We start from the raw sequence: 16,849 nt of genomic DNA, 5'->3' as shown, positions 1-16,849 counted from the left end.
CAAAACTCCATCATCTCCAACAGTAACCTGCTTGGCCCCACCATGCCGCATTGTGTCTCTAAGGACAAGAAAATGAGGATCGTCATACTGCCGATCTCAAATATGCTCAAACAAAGAAAACCGAGCAACTGTACAAGCTAGAACACGGCTGGGCGCAGAAACATGCAACCTCACGAACTGATTGGCAAGGGCCTGAACATCCAATGCAAGCGGTCTCTCACCAACTGGAATATAAGCAAGGCTACCTATACTAGCTGACTTTCTACTCAAAGCATCGACCACCACATTAGCCTTCCCGGGATGATACAATACGGTGATATCATAGTCTTTCAATAGCTCCAACCACCTCCTCTGCCTCAAATTGAGTTCCTTCTGCTTGAACAAATACTGCAAGCTCCGATGATCCATGAATACCTCACATGGCATGCCGTAAATATAGTGCCTCCAAATCTTCAGTGCGTGAACAATGGCTGCCAGCTCTAGATCATGAACAGGGTAATTCTTCTCATGAACCTTCAGCTGCCGCAAAGCATATGCAATAACCTTACCACCCTGCATCAATACCGCACCCAGACTAATACGATATGCGTCATAATATACTGTATAAGATCCTGAACCTGTGGGTAACACCAATACCGTGCCGAAGTCAAAGCTGTCTTGAGCTTCTGGAAGCTCGCCTCACACTCATCTGACCACCCGAACGGGGCACCCTTCTGGGTCAACCTAGTCAACGGGGCTGCTATTGATGAAAACCCCTCCACAAATCGACGGTAGTAGCCCGCCAAACCCAGGACACTACGGATCTCTATAGCTGATGTGGGTCTAGGCCAGTTCTAAACTGCCTCAATCTTCCTAGGATCCACCTGAATACCCTCTACTGATACAACGTGACCCAAGAAAGCACCTGAACTCAACCAAAACTCACATTTTGAGAACTTAGCATATAACTAACTATCTCTCAGAGTCTGAAGAACGATCTGAAGGTGTTGCTCGTGCTCCTCTCGGTTGTGGGACTAGACCAAGATATCATCAATAAGCATAATCACAAAGGAATCTAAGTAGGGCTTGAACACCCGGTTCATCAAATCCATGAATGATGTTGGGGCATTTGTCAGCCCAAATGACATAACTAGAAACTCATAATGCCAATACCGAGACCGAAAAGCTGTCTTAGGGACATCGCATGCCCTAATCCTCAACTGATGGTAGCCAGATCTCAAATCAATCTTTGAAAATATTTGGGCACCCTGAAGCTGATCAAATAAATTATCAATCCTCGGTAATGGGTACTTGTTCTTGATGGTGCACCCCAGGGTGATACACTAGGTCTAATGAAGCCCTTATCAAGCAAATCTTGTAATTGTTCCTTTAATTCTTTCAACTCTAGCGGGGCCATGCGGTATGGCGGAATGGAAATGGGTTGAGTACCCGGAGCCAAATCAATACAGAAATCAATGTCCCTATCGGGTGGCATCCCCGACAGGTCTGCAGGAAACAGCTCTGGAACTCACGAATAACTGGCACTGAATCCATGGAAAGAACCCCCGCGTTAGAATCGCGGACATAAGCCAAATAAGCTAGAAACCACTTCTCGACCATATGTCGAGCCTTCACATAAGAGATAACCCTACTGGAAAAATGGCAAAGAATCCCTCTCCATTCTAATCGAGGCAACCCCTGCAAGGCTAAGGTCACCGTCTTGGCGTGACAATATAATAGAGCATGATAGGGTGACAGCCAATCCATACCTAGTATGACATTAAAATCAACCATATCAAGAAGTAGAAGATCTACACGAGTCTCAAAACTCCCAATGGTGACCACACACGAACGATAAACACGATCTATAATAATAGCATCTTCCATAGGTGTGGACACATACACAGGAGCACTTAAAGAATCACAAGGCACAACCAAATATGAAGCAAAATAAGATGACACATATGAGTAAGTAGATCCCGGATCAAATAGAACTAAAGCATCTCTACTGCAAACTGAAACAGTACCTATGATAACAGCGTCAGATGACTCCAGCCTCAGGCCTAGCTAGGAAAGCATAACACCGGGGCTGGACCCCACCATCCTGAACTATGTCCCTAGGACGACCTCTAGCCGGCTGGTCTCCACCTCTAACAGCCTAACCTTCACCTCTAACAGTCTGGCCTCTACCTCTGGCTGTCTGACCCCTGCCTCTGGCTGGCTGAGCAGGTGGTGCAGCAACTGGTGCCGGAACCATGGCACGAGAACTCTGATGCTATGCGCTACCCGTTGCCCGAGGGAAAAATCTAGCAATGTGCCTCGGATCACCACAAGTATAACATAACCTCGGTTGATGTGACTGCTGACCCTGAAACTGACCCTGTTGACCTGAATAATCACCCTGATAACTCTGGAGTGGAGGTGTACTAATAGGAACTGATGGTGCACTGTAGGCTAGCTGGTTGGAATAATGCATCTGAGGGCTACGACCACCTGAGGCACCGTGGGATGCCTGGAGTGCTCAATAAAATGGCCTGGGAGGATGGCCTATACCAAAAGTACCCTTGCCTCTAGATGAGGCACCGCTGAACTCACCGGAATAATGAGGTCTCTTGTCAGACCCCTGACCTCCTTAAGTAAGAACCATCTCAACTCGTCTAGCGACATTAGCAGCCGCGTGAACAGAAATCTCACTCCCAGTCTCCTTAGCCATCTGCAATCTGATAGGCTGAGCAAGTCCATCAATAAACCTCCTCACCCTCTCACTTTCGGTAGGAAGCAGAAGAATAGCATGACGGGCAAAATCCACAAAACGGGTCTCATATTGAGTGACAGTCATATTGCCCTGCTGAAGACGCTCAAACTGACGGCGACGCTCCTCTCTCAATATGATAGGCAGAAACTTCTCTATGAATAGCTGAGAGAATTGGTCCCAAGTAAGAGCAGGCGACCCAGCTGGTCTGTTCAACAAGTAATCTCTCCACCATTTCTTGGCGGAACCAGTCATCTGAAATGCAGCAAAATCGACCTCATTGGTCTCCATTATACCCATGTTTCGTAGAACCTCGTGACAGCTGTCAAGATACTCCTGGGGATCCTCTGAAGGAGCACTACTGAAGTGAACTGGGAAGAGCTTGGTAAACATGTCCAACCTCCACAAAGCCTCAGAAGACATAGCTGGCCCATCTCCGACCTGTGCCACAATAACCGACTGAACTACTCCGACTGGCTGAGCTGTTGGAACCTGATACTAGGGAGCTATCTGCTCTGGAGAGGGAGTAGGGGGAGTCTGGGCTCCTCCTCCAGCCTGAGAGACTACTGGTTCCATGGGAAATGCTCCAGTCTGGGCCACACTCTCCATAAGGCCCACCAAACGGACCAAAGCATCCTAAAGTACTGGGTAGCAATGAACCCCTCCGGAACCTGAGCTGGCCCGGTAGGAACAGTCTGGGCTGGAACCTCCTCGTCAAGATCTATCTGAGGCTCCACTGCTAGGGCTGCTGCTCGGGCTCTAGGCTGAGCCCTGCCCCTACCTCGGCCTCTGGCACAACCTCGGCCTTGACCTCTGCCCCTCGTAGGAGCTACCACTGGAGGCTCTAACTGTTGCTCAGCTGAGGAATCGGTACGTGTTCTCGCCATCTCCGAGAGAACAAGAGTAGAAGAGTTCAATCAGTATTGAGAAAACAACATTGCACGACAGAGGAGAATAGAAGTAGAAATTTGTTCCTAAACTTCATAGACTATGGAAGATAAGCACAGACGTCTCTGTACTGATCCTCCAGACTCTACTAAGCTTGCTCGTGAATCGTGAGACCTAGGCAACCTAGTGCTCTAATACCAACTTGTCACGACCCGGAATACCCACCGTAGAGACCGTGATGACGCCTAACATTTCACTTGCTATGCAAGCTAACGTTAGAGAATCATTAAACCAACCCGTATCCCATTCAGCAAATTAACTAAGGTGAAATATAATAAGTGCGGAATAATATAAAAACTGTATTAATTACTACCACCCGGATCTGGAGTCACAATTCACGAGCATTCTCGAATTTACTACAAGTAATAGTCTGAAAGAAATACAACTGTATGAATGAAAGAAACAATAGTACATAAAAGATAGATGGGGACTTCAAGGTCTGTGAACGCCGACAGATCTACCTTGAGTCTCTGGATAGCGGTCCAATAGCAAAATCTCGATCAACCCGAGCCGGTACCAAAATCTGCACAGAAAGTGCAAAGTGCAGTATCAGTATAACCGACCCTGTGTACTGGTAAGTATCGAGCCTAACTTCGACGAAGTAGTGACGAGCCTAAGGCAAGGCACCTACAAATAAACCTGTACAATTTAACAATGTATATACAAATAACAGTAATGAAGGATTAGACAGGAGATATCGGGATGGGGAAACATGCTGGGGGAAATACGAGATAAAGAACTACAGTAGAATGATAACTGGAACAACCAATATATTATGAATCAACAGGAACATGAATACAGTAAAGTAAAAATGCACGGCATCACCCTTCGTGCTTTTACTCCCAGTCTCTCCATAAATCAATATAAACGACACGACATCACCCTTCGTGCATTAACTCTCATATCATGGTACGACATCACCCTTCGTGCATTAACACTCGCAATATGGCACGGTATCACCCTTCGTGCATTAACACTCACAATATGGCACGACATCACCCTTCGTGCATTAACACTCGCAATATGGCACGGTATCACCCTTCGTGCATTAATACTCACAATATGACACGACATCACCCTTCGTGCATTAACACTCTCCCTTACCATAATGCAATGCATAAATAACAATAGGGAGATAGAATAACAAGTACAAGCCTTACTTTAACATTTGGTTCCACAATATCAATCTCAACTTTGAAATAAATACTCAATTATCACCAGAGAATCCGTAATCATAATAAGAACGATCAATTTAACAACACTAGTCTAAACACGTAATAATTAGGCATAGGAAAGAGACAATATAAAAAAATGGGAGAAAACAGGGAAAACAGGTAAATTGGCAGCGCATAAGTACTCGTCACCTCACATATACGCCGCTCACATGAGTTTCACATAGCAAATAATCTGAGGTTCCTAATTCCCTCAAGTCAGGGTTAGACACAACACTTACCTTGCTCCGAAAGGCACTTAATTCTCAATCACAACTTATCCTCTAGAATTCACCTCCAAACCACTCGTATCTATTCAAAAATGACTCAATAATATCAAATATTGCTAAAGGAATCAATTACATTGCATAAAATAAATTTTTCAAATTTTCCTCCAAAAAGTCGAAAATCGATCTCGGGCCTGCTTGGTCAAAACCCGAGGTTCGGACCAAAATCCATTTACCCATTCACCCACGAGCACGGATATATAATTGATTTTGGAATCCGACCTCAAATTGAAGTCTAAATCCCCAAATTTCCGAAATCCCTAGATTCTACCCAAACCCCAAATTCTACCATGAAAACTCTATATTTTAGGTTGATAATTCATGAAATGTAATGGGTAATTGAAAGAAAATGATTTACCATCGCTTACCAACACTTTGGGGAATAAATGACTCTTGAAAATCGCATCTCACCATTTGGTTTTTGAAAAAATGAATTTTTTTGGCTAAATCCCGTGTTTGGATTCTGATAAGTGCTGGGCGATAGTGTTCATCGCGATCTCGTGGACTCTGTCGTGTTCGCGAAGAGCAGCCTCCTAAAAACCAACGCGATCGCGGATGGCTCTACGCATTCGCGAAGGTTTAGCCCGCCTTACCTTCGCGTTCGCGTGAAAGGGCTCGCGTTCACATAGAGCTTTCCCAGGTCCCCTGCCCAGCCTAGCTAAAGCTACACGTTCGCGTTGGATAGGTCGCGTTCGCGTAGAGTAACTCCCCCTCATGGTCTCGCGTTTGCGTAGAGTAAATCCTCCCCCAGCCCAGGTTCCCCTTCGCGATCGCAAGAGTGACTACGCGATCGCGAAGCACAGCATATCAGATACCACATACAACAGAAATACCAAATTTTCTTAAGTCTAAAACATCCCGTGGCCTATCCGAAACACACCCGAGGCCTCGGGGCTCCAAACCAAATATGCGCACAAGTCTAAAAACATCGTACGAACTTGCTCGCATGATCAAATCGCCAAAATAACACCTAGAACTACGAATTTAGCACCAAATCAAATGAAATTCTCAAGAACACTTTAAAATTCCTATCTTCTCAACTAGACGTCCGAATCACGTCAAACCAACTCCGTTTCTCACAAACTTTCACAGGTAAGTCAAAAATATTATATTGGACCTATACTGGGTCCCGGAACCAAAATACGTACACGGTATCAACATGGCCAAATATCAACCAATTCTTAAAAAAAAATCAGACTTTTAAATTTCATCAAAAATTTATAACTCGAGCTAGGGACCTCCGAATTCGATTCCGGGCATACGCCTAGGTCCCATAATTCGATACGGACCCACCGGGACCGTCAAAATATAGATCTGAGCCCGTTTACCAAAAATGTTGACCGAAATTAACTAAAATAAACTTTTAAGGCAAAAGTCTTATTTTCATCAATTTTCAACATAAAAGTTTTTCGGAAACACGCCCGGATTAGTGCACGCAAATCGAGAAAGGTGAAAATGAGATTTTTAAGGCTTAAGAGTGCAGAATCGAGTTCTAAAACATAAGATAACATTTTGGGTCATCACAGATGTCATGTCATCATTCGTCATTATTATGAATTTTCCCGATACCTTGCATCGTTTCTTGTGCCTCTACCTCTTCGATTCCTGAGCTGGTTAACGACGGTTTGCTTTCTCTATATTGATGCCTCAACTCTTATAAATATGGATACAAAATCATTTGCCTTACTCTTTGCAGTCTAAGTATTGGACCTTCATACCTTCTTCTTCCTTCCTCATTCAGAATCTTTGCTCTTTTGATCTTACTTCTATATTCTTGCTTTCACTGATTCTGGCGGCTCCTGCTACTCTTGACTCTTCTGTGTTTATACCTCCTTCATTCATAAACAAATATGGTTAACACATCTTCCAGGAATTTTGCCGCTACTACGGCGTCTGCCCGGACCAACTTTCACCTTACATCTACAAACTCATCTGCATGTTGACGAAGTACGCAGAATTGGCCGGCCGCGGGATCTCTCTTCGCCACCTGATGCACCTCTTCGCCCCCAGTTTCTATAGGGGGATGATGTTGTATCTTTGTCACCGAGGAAGTAAAAGTTTAGTAGTGAAAATGGACGATAAAACAAATCGTCGATTCTGGCTTAACTACTTCTACGTAAAGACCGAGGACGTGGTGGCAAATGCGAATGGATTTCCAGAGGCATGGAATTGTGCCCGTAAGTAGCTTTTAGTAAGCACTTATTTTGCTCATTTTGATTGTAGCCTAATACTCTGTCTTCTCCTCGTCCAGCAGAGATTTCGCCCCCTCCTTTGGTTGTGGATATTCATGACTGGGTTAGCCAAGTCTTGCCTCACACAATGAGGATTCGCGAATGGTCGGCATCTATCAAGAGGTTCAGGCCCACGCTTTCAGCAACCGGTGAGTTTACCCATTTTGAATCTTTATTTCCGTGGTCTTCTGGTCGCTTGCTTCTTATTGTTTTGTGGGGATCGACCTCTTAATCTTCTTTCTCTTCTCTTTTGTTTTTAGCCCGGGGATCCTCGAGAAGGTCGAAGGCCCCTACTCCTGCATTTCGCCAGATGAACACTACAATAGGGTCCGCCCCTACAGTGACTGTGGCCAAGCTTGCCTAGCCATCCACTTCTATTCGGCCTCCGGTTTCAGCTAGATCGGTTTGATCATCGACAGTTTCAATACCAAAGACTCTGGCCTTTCCCTTTCTTCATTTAATAGATGAAGAGTCTTCACCGAGCGAGGATGATTTGGTCCCTCGTAAAAGAAGGTCGGTGAATGTTGGCGATAGGACAATTCGAGTCGTAGATTCTATAAGGAACGAACGCGAACCGACCTCCGTTGTGCCTGAAGACGGTGAAAATTTTCCGTTTGAGGTCCTGCCATCAGCGGGAGCTATAGAGAGCATGCCCCTTCCTGATGTCGGCATCAGAACTGGTGGAGGATCCGTGGAGTTTTTGGGTACCGTGTGGCGAGATGTGCCATTGTCCTCGCGGCCAGTTGATGTTCCCACCTCGTTTACCGATGAGAGAGGTAAAGGGGTTGCTGAGGATGGTTACAAGACGGGATCTGATATGGACCCTGAGGAGGTTAGGATGATGGGAAGTCTCACCCGGCTCAAGGTGAGATTGAAGGGAACCGTGCGGACCATTGTGATCCCTCTGGACCGGGATCTGCTAGTTGATACGGAGGACGTGGTCCCTTCTCTTGATCCCCTCCGTTCCGACATGGAGGGTAAGATCCTCGAGAAACTAAAGGACTCTACATTGTTGAGGAGCATAGCCGGCCTTACTCTTAGGGTAAGTTAGGTATTTTATTTGTATGTTCGTTCATGTCGAATTCGATTTTATTCTTACTCGCTCTAGTTTTCTTTTCAGACCGTGATCTTGAGGATCGAAATCTCCCGCCGAGAGGAGAGGTGGAAGGATATTTCCAAAAGATGGAGAGGAAATATTACGAGCATCGTGATAAGCACCGCGAGCTTTGCATGCGGCTTGGTGAGAGTAGCAACTTTAGGGCTCTCCGAGACGAGCTAAAGGATGAGGATGACGAATTGGTGAAGGTAATTGAAAGATGAAGTGAGCTCAAAGGGGCGTTGAACGACAAGGAAGAGGAGCTCGAGATGAGTAGGGGAGTCAAGGCCTAATGCACCGACCTCCAAGCCCAAGTGAGCTCGCTGCGGGCCGAGCTCAAAGAAAGTTTAATCAAGGCGGATGGTCTAGGTGGTGACCTCATCGAGAGGATAGCTAATTTAGAGAAGTCAGAATCGTATCGGTTGGCGGCTTTGAGGCAAGTAGAGGCATCGAAGGCCGTAATCCGCGTTCTTCGTTAAGAGCGGGCGAGTGATTTGGAGACGACGAGGCTCAGAGAGGAGCGACTCGATGAGAGTATAGGGGAGTTAGAGATAGAAAATTCAGGCCTTAATGAACTAGTTATTGCCCTTGAAGCCGAGAAGTCCCAGTTATTGGCTCAATCGTCCTCTTCCCATGCTTCTACATTTCCTGACATTTTGCGGGATCTGTATGAAATATGGATCCACGCCGAGGCCAAACAGGATATATTTGGGGACTTGATGGCGGTGGGGAAAGTTTCTGAGGCCGAATTCAAGGATGCTCGCATTACGGCACGCTGAGCTCAGACTGTTTATGGCTATGACCCCGCTACGCCAGAGACTGGTGATGGCGAGGAGGACATAGGCGTGGACGGGTTAGAACAAGATGCCTGGTATGAGGATGAGTATTCTGGAGGCGGTGGCGATGGTACTAGCGGGAAGTCAGGTGGAAATGACATAGGCGGTCAGATAGATGACGTTGCTGGGTTAGGTGGCGAGTAGTCATTTTTCTATCTTTTTTCTTGTAAGGTTTGTACATATTTTTGAGGGCGTCTATTCTAGCCTTTGTAAAGAATATATTTTGTGGAATGCCATTTTCGCTACTCATACCTCACTTTTTTGCTTCTGTTCGGGCTTGTATGCCTCTTTCTTTTGTTTTGCCGTTTGGTCGCTTAAGTCATAAAAACTTGGGTTTTGTGTGTTGAACGAAGTCGAAATAGAACTCAATTTCGGTCACGGTCGGGGGCCGGTAGATGTTAATTCGAGCGAGGTTGAATGTAATCTATACTTAGTTAATTCGAACAAGGTTGAGTGTGAGTTAATTTGAGTGAGATCGAATGTAACTTTTATTTAATTATGGCCGGGGGCCGAGCGGGTGTTGATGCGAACGAGGTCGAATATAACCCGTACTTAGTTAATTCGAGCAAGGTTGAATGTGAATTAATTCGAGCAAGGTCGAATGTAACTTTTATTTTATTATGGCCGGGTGCCGAGCGGGTGTTGATTCGAACGAGGTTGAATATAACCCATACTTAGTTAATTCGACCAAGGTCAAATGTGAGTTAATTCGAGAAAGGTCGAATTTGAGTTAATTCAAGCAAGGTCGAATGTAACTTTTATTAATTGTGGGAGGGGGCCGAGCGGGTGTTAATTTGAATGAGGTCGAATGTAACCCGTACTTAGTTGTGGCCGGGGCCGAGTAGATATTGAGGCAGTGTTGCTCTGGAGAAAGTATGGGCGGACTTCATACATTTGTGTTTTGATCATATTTGGAGAAACTTACATGTTTGCCGGGTTGGCATTCCAGTCCCAGCCTATCTAGTCCCTTCATTCGGCGAAGTAGAGACATCTTGAGAGGTTGGGCAATGAACTGACCATCCGATGCCCTCTTTAATTCGTATTTCAACCTGAAATGTCCCCTTTGTCGCCTCGTTAAAAACCTCGTAGAGAAAACCCAACTGGATAAAACTCAAGTGAGGAAAAAAAGAGTATGACTTGGAGAACGCTTTTTCTTAAAAGTTGAACTACTTGAGGTGCATGATGTTCCAGTTGTTTGGTAGTAGTTTTCCTTCCATTGTTTCTAGTTAGAAAGACCCTTTATTCGCTATTGCCATGATTTTGTATGGAATGTCCCAATTTGTTCCCAGTTTTCCTTCCCGCGAGTCTTTGCTTGCTTGTGCTTTGGCTTTGAGCATGTAGTCCCCGACTTTGAGTGGTCTGATCTTGGCCTTTTTATTATGATAGTGTTCTACATGTTGCTTTTGAGCGATCAACCTTATGTAGGTCATATCTCTCCGTTCTTCAGCTTCGTCGAGCTATTGCCTTCTGCTTTCATCATTCCTCGGCCTGCTCTCATGGGAATATCTCAATTTGGGCTCTCCAACTTAGACTGGTATTACCGTAGACTAAATGAGTAGGGTGTCTCTCATGTGCTAGTCTTCGGCATTGTACGGTAGGCCCAAAGCACTTCTGGTAATAACTCCGGCCATAGTCCCTTGGCGTCCTCAAGATTTTTCTCCATGATGTTCAGCATTGATTTATTGGAGGATTCCGCTTGTCTGTTGCCCGCGGGGTGGTACGGTGTTGAGAGTATTCTTTGATATGCCACTTCTCAAACAATTAGGCGACCTTTTTTTCTAGTAAATTGGGGTTCGTTGTTGCACCTGATTTCTTTGGGGAGGTCGAAGCGGCACACAATGTTTTTCCATATGAAGGTGATCACATCCTGTTCGCTTATATGGGAAAACATTCTTGCTTCTATCCATTAAGAAAAAATAGTCAGTTAAAATCAAAAGAAATCGTAAGTTACCTCACCCTACAGGGAGTGGGCCGACGATGTCCATTCCCCACTTGATGAACGGCCAAGGGGAAGTGACCGAGCGGAGGTCCGCTTGATGGATCATTGAGGCATATTTTTGGCATTGCTCGCATTGTTTCACGAAGTCTGCCGCCTCTTTTTTTCATAGTGGGTCAGTAGTAACCTGCACGTATGAGACATCTGGCTAGAGCTCGACTACCGGAATGAGCTCCGCAGTGGCCTTCGTGGACTTCTTCTAGGATGCGCCGCGTTTGATTTGGGCCTAAGCATTTCTCTAGGGGGCCGCCATACGTCCTCTTGTATAGGTCGTAATGAATGATGTTGTACCTGTCTACTTGCATCCAAAGCTTCTTGGCTTCCTTTTTATCATCTGGGAGTGTGCCATCCTGCAAGTATGTAACAATACGGTTGCGCCAGTCCCAAGTTAGATTTATGGTCCTTACCTCGATTTGATATATTGATGAGTAAAGGAAGGTGACCACGTTTCTTTCTCCGATTATGCTTTAAGTGGCTGCTGCTAATTTGGCGAGGCCATCTGCTTCGATATTTTGTGCTCGAGGAATTTGGTAGAGATGGCATTCGTCGAACTCGGGCAGTAGTTTGCAGATCTCGGTCTGGAATTTTTGTAACCTTTGCTCTTTGATCTGGAAAGTCCCTGTGACTTGGTTGACGATGAGTTGAGAGTCGTAGCGTTGTATGACCGGTCTCTCCCCGTACTTGAGTGCCAACCTTAATCCTGCAATCATGGCCTCATACTTGGCCTCATTATTAGTCATGTTCGGGCACCTTGTGGACTGACTTAGAGACACCGTCGGTGTACAAAATCCATAGATCTTGTGTTTGTCGAGAAGCGTGGGCCGCTTCTTTTCCGACTTAGGACTTGCAATTTTATCGTCATTCAGGGTTGATATATGATATCATGTTCGCTTAGTTCTATGGCCCATTTGGCTAACCTGCCCGATAGATCGGGCATATGCAAAATACTTCTCAAGGGGAAATTTGTGATTACCGAGATGGGGTGGAACTAGAAGTAGGGTCTAAGCTTTCTGAAGCTACAACCAAGGCCAGAGCCAATTTTTTGAGGTGGGGTTACCTTGTCTTGGCGTCGACTAAGGTTTTGCTCATGTAATAGATGGGAGATTCCGTACCTTACTCTTTCCGGACCAGGACCGCACTCACCTCCACCTCAGATACAACGAGGTAGACGAGGAGGAGCTCCCCAGGCTCTGGTTTGGAAAGCAATGACGGAGGTCCACTGGAGGTCGTTATCCTTTCTGCGTATGCCGAAAAACTTGTGGCATTTGTCGGATGATCATGAAATGAATCTTGACAGGGCGGCGATATGTCCAACCAGCCTCTGAACCTGATTTTTGGTGGTTAAGTGATCTGGTATTCCTTTTATGGCTTTGATTTGGTCGGGGTTGACCTGGATACCTCGCTGTGATACTAGGAAACCCTGGAATTTTCCTGAGGTCACGCCGAATGCACACTTTTCAGGATATAGTTTCATTCTGTATCGCCTGACTATGTCGAAGACTTCTTTCAAGTGGTGATGTGATCGTCTTTCCTTTTGGACTTGACCAACATATCGTCTATGTAGACTTCCATAGTCTTGCCGAGTTGATCTTTGAACATTTTGGTCACCAACCTTTGGTATGTCGTCCCTGCGTTTTTTAGTCCGAAGGGCATAACCCTGTAGCAGTACGTCCTATGATGGGTGATGAAGGTGGTCTTCTCCCGATCCTCCTCTTCCATGAGGATCTGATTGTAGCCTGAGCAGGCGTCTAAGAAGCTTAGCAATTCATGCCCGGTCGTTGCGTCAATGAGCTGGTCGATAAGAGGTAACGGGAATCAATATTTGGGGCATGCTTTATTTAAATCTGTAAAGTCTACGCACATTCGCCACTTCCCATTTTTCTTTTTCACCATGACCACATTGGCGACCCATTGGGGGTATTTTGACTCCCTTATGGAGCCATTTTCCAGTATTTTTTTTACCTCTTTGCGGACTGCATCATTTATTATGGAATTGAACTTCCGCCCAACCTTCCTCACCGGGGGTGGAATGGGTCGACGTTCAACTTGTGTGTGGCATTCTCCTTCGGGATACCTGGCATGTCTGCGTGGGAAAAGCATGCAAGTCTGCTTCAGTAGTTAAGAATTGACGAAAATTACCTGGTTCTTGAAGCTTGCAACCGATGTAGGCCTTCTTGCTGTGGTCGTTAACATCAAGTTGAACGGGGTCGAGGTCTTCTATGGTTAATTCCGTGGCCTATACTATTTTGGGATCTCTGATGACGTCCTCTCTTTTGTCACAGCTTGACCTCGACCCTATTAATTATTATGCCTCTTTTGCTTTGCCCTTCATCTACTAGGTGGTTGTACAATCCAGGGCGATACGGTAGCATTCTCTAGATATGCGTTGTTTTTCTCGTATGTTGAATATTCCTCAAGGGGTTGGAAATTTGATAACTTGGTACAAGCTGGAGGGGATGGCCCCCATGGCGTGTATCCAGGATCGACCTATTATGGTGTTGTACGTCGTATCCTGGTCCATGATGTGGAATGTGGTTTATAGAGTGACGCCGCCGGCCAGGACGGGGAGTGTGATTTCTCCAGATGTTCGTTTAACTGCATTGTTAAAACATGTTAGCATGATGCATTGCGATACAATCTTATCCTCGAGTTTCATTTGTGCAAGTACTCGAGGGTGGATAATGCATGCGCCGCTCCCATCGTCCACCATAATGCGTCTTACATCTGTATCTAATATTCATAAAGTGATAACAAGGGCATCATAGTGAGGGAAAACCAAATCGTGGGTATCTGACTTATCGAAAATAATACTTTCTTCGAGTTTGTCATACCGTTCGTGAGTGATCGACCATTTGATCTTGTGGGTTGTGGTGAACTTTATGATGTTGGTCGAAGCGTCATCGCGCCTCCGATGATCATTTGAATGGTGCGATTCGGTGAGGGTAGTTTCGGCGGTCCTTGGTGCTGTTTACATCCTCGCGCAAAGTTGGACCTTCCTTGGTTTCTCAGCAATTCTTTGAGGTGTCCTTGGTGAAGCATGTTCACGACCTCCTGCCTTAGGGCGATACAATCCTCAGTTTTGTGACCTTGCTCTTGGTGGAACTCGCAGAGGGAGTTTGACTTTATGGTGCTTGGATCTGACATCATCTTTTGTGGCAACTTTACTTTTGATCCGAGCTTCTCCAATGCGTAGACTATTTCTGAGGGTGACACACAAAAATTGTGAGTGGATAACAAAGGGGGCATACCTCTCTCGTTCCGATGAGTCCTTGTCCTTGGTCTAGGTGGGCCCTCTTCATGGCGAGAGGGGGGCATGATGGTGCTTCTTGATATATGGCTGATGCCTTTCTCGGTTGGGTCGTGGAGCTGCAAGATCCCTCCTAGCATCATTTCTTCGATCCTTCCTAGATTCGGCCTGTACCGAGGTCAACCGATGAGTGGGCCCATTTAGGTCATCTTCGTCTGCACGGACCTTGGCACAATAGGCATTGTCTATTTCATCCCAAGTTGTTGGAGGATATTTTATAAGCTGACTTAATAATTTTTCGGTAAGGTCATCCTTACTCTGTTGAATCGAGCAAGGAAGTCCCTCAATCCCTCTCCGGGCGATTGTTTGATGGCAAATATATTGTTCACTCTTGCCTTCGCCTTTTTAGCCCCAGCATAGGCCGTTACGAACTTGTCGGCCATCTCTTCGAACGTTTCAATGGAATGCGCGGGCAGTTGTTAATACTAAGTTAATGCTCCTCTAGTGAGGATCTCGCCGAACCTTTTCAACAAGATGGAGGATACTTGTTCTTTGGCGAGATCATTGCCTTTCACTGCAGTAACATAGTGAGTTACATGATCTTCGGGGTCGGTCATACCATTATAAATTTTTAGATAAGGCGGCATCTTGAAGGTCTTGGGTATGGCATGCAGAGCGACTTCATCACTATAGGGTTACTCAACGAACCAACCAGCATCTCTTTTTGGCAAGAGTTTTGGGGCACCCGGTATTTTCTCGACTCTTTCTTGGTGCTCTCTCATTTGGTCCCGAAGCATTTTGATCTTATTTTCCATTTCTTCCATCTTCCTCAGAATGGCTGTGAGGGTGTCGTCACCTGTATTATTAACATTGTGAGTGATACTTGTTACTGGAGGGAGAGGATCGTGTTGCTCGGATGTTGTCAGTGTAATGCTCCTTGTGTTTTCTCTAGCTGCCTCCTGGGCGGGCTTGTCGATGATGCTGGTTAGCGTGTTTGTTAGCCAAGCCTCAAGTAGTATTTTCACTACTGGTGGCACCTCTTCCGTCGTAGACGTGGAAGCTTATTTACCGCTGGATGTTGTGATATTGCCGTCAGGGAGGGGCGATCCACCTCGCCTAGAGGAGGCGTTGGGCATTATATCCTCGCTGTCTGTTTCAGAAACCTCATTGATGATGTTCAAGAGGTTGGTGGTGAGATCGGCCATTGCCTTCATTTTTTTTTTTCCATTACCTTCCATGTCAGATCCGTGTGTACAAGGGAAAAAGGAGTTTTACTCCTTTTTTTTTGTAAACTATACTAGTTATAGATCTAGAAGAATCTAAAATTTTAACTAGGAAATCCACACAGATGATGCCAAATTGTTTGACCAAAAAGTACAAATCTTCGGTTAAATTAATCAATTTTATGTAATGAGGGATTAAGCCTGGTTGAAAATAATATCCCTAGATTTATAACTAACTAACACTAATAACGCAGGATAGTGTTAGTGAGGGATTATATGCAATATGCATTTAATATTTCAAGAGAAGTAATGATGGAAGAATATCAAGCAATAAATAACAATAAATGACATTAACATAAATAAGGAGAATGATTCACCCAATATCGAATGAGGTGGATGATTCTTCTTTCTGACAGCGATGAGTGATAGACAAATCCTAGAATATTGGAACTATTCTCGGATTTGATAGTAAAGTATAGAATAATGGATGGTAGAATCTTATTAGAAAGGTAGTGTTTGTATCTTTTCTAGAGAGAGTTTTCTTCTCAAAAAGTGTTCTTATCAGAATAAATTACATGCCCTTCCCCCTTATCTCTTTTTCTATGTATATAGGACATATCCCCAGTCAAACATAAAAGTACCTGTACAGAGAATATTCAAGGGAATATTCCCTTAAATATCTTATTAAAAAACTAGTCGTTAGTACCGTCCTTGATATTTGACCTTGGCCGTTATTGACTGCCCCTCTTTTTTTCCTACTGTCTACTAGTCGACCTCGGTCACATCACTCCATAATATCACTCCATGCTAAATCTCATTGAGAAAGATTTTGACCTATACATTTTTAGAGAAGAAAAGTGAAAGCAATGAAGATTTTGAGGTCGGTAAGAGGAAGTTCTGCGACAAATAAAGGTTAAAATAAAAAAAATTCACCGATAATGTTTTTGCCAAATCTAAGCATGGTTCTTCACCCGCAAGCATTTTTCCGGCAAGACCACCAAAAATGGAGAAGATTACTGCTTGTCAATAAATACACACTGCTT

The sequence above is a fragment of the Nicotiana tabacum genome, chromosome 4 (genome assembly GCF_000715075.1).
Source record: "Nicotiana tabacum cultivar K326 chromosome 4, ASM71507v2, whole genome shotgun sequence".
Lineage (NCBI taxonomy): Eukaryota > Viridiplantae > Streptophyta > Magnoliopsida > Solanales > Solanaceae > Nicotiana > Nicotiana tabacum.
The sequence above is the reverse complement of the archived record's forward strand: the minus strand, read 5'-3'. Positions refer to the sequence as shown.